The 943-nt window shown below is 42.5% G+C and overlaps 1 non-coding gene across 1 annotated transcript; it reads right to left on the reverse strand.

Annotated features, from left to right (window-relative positions):
- Nucleotides 1-316: 316 nt before the first annotated feature.
- LOC118145845 (small nucleolar RNA U3) lies at nt 317-534 on the reverse strand. Its single transcript, XR_004731347.3, has one exon. It is a non-coding gene; the product is annotated as a small nucleolar RNA U3 (small nucleolar RNA).
- Between the last annotated feature and the right edge of the window lie 409 nt (nt 535-943).

The raw sequence follows: 943 nt of genomic DNA on the forward strand, positions 1-943 counted from the left end.
TACAGGCCTAGCCCAATGTCACATGAAGGCATTTTTTTTTTTTGAAACAGGATCTCACTTTGTCACCCAGGCTGGAGAGCAGTGGTGCCATATCCACTCACTGCAGCGTCGACCTTCTGGGATAAAGCAATCCTACTGCAAGGCCCCCCAAGTAACTGGGACTACAGGTACATGCCAACATACCCAGCTAATTTGGATTATTTGTAGAGATGGGTTTTTGCCATGTTGCCCACAGGCTGATCTTGAACTACTGAGCTCTCAGGTGTGATCTACCATGCCCAGCTCAGGTTTTTTTTTTCCTTTTTTTAATTTAAAAACCACTCTAAATGCATCCTCTCCCTCTTATACTCCCAGAGGAAGAGAGGAATTATCATCAACAGCAAACGGCAGTTGTGGCAAGGCAAAGCAACACCACAAGCTGGTTTCCCATTCAGGAGTGAATGCTGCATCATTCAGTGGTTTCTGGTGCTCTACACGTTCAGAGAAACTTCTCTAGTAACACACTATAGAAATAATCCCTAAAAGTATAGTCTTACCAATTTGTTTTGACTGTCATCTTCTCCCAGATGTGAAGGTGGGGCTTTCATTAACTAGAATTTGGTGCCAGATATCAGCATTAACATTTAAAATTCATCAGGAGCCAGTGCTATCTTTTAGATGAGATAGGAGTACTCAGGAGTCAAACCCCTGCAACTTAACAGCACAAGGGTTAACTTACACTATTTGATAAAGACCCTTTTGGATGTGGCTGGAGGGGTCTCTCAGCTGATGTGCAATAACCAATCTGGAGAGGGTAATATTGAAGTTCATGACTTACCTGGAAGCTGGAAGATTTTACAACCTTGCAGAGCTTAGTTTTTATAGTGCTGATAAGCCCCCAGCTATAAGTCTAAGTCAGAGACTTTATTCAGTATTTGACTTTTGAGGCTGTCCATCAAAAGAT

This window comes from Callithrix jacchus, chromosome 10 (genome assembly GCF_049354715.1).
Source record: "Callithrix jacchus isolate 240 chromosome 10, calJac240_pri, whole genome shotgun sequence".
Taxonomy (NCBI): Eukaryota; Metazoa; Chordata; class Mammalia; order Primates; family Cebidae; genus Callithrix; species Callithrix jacchus.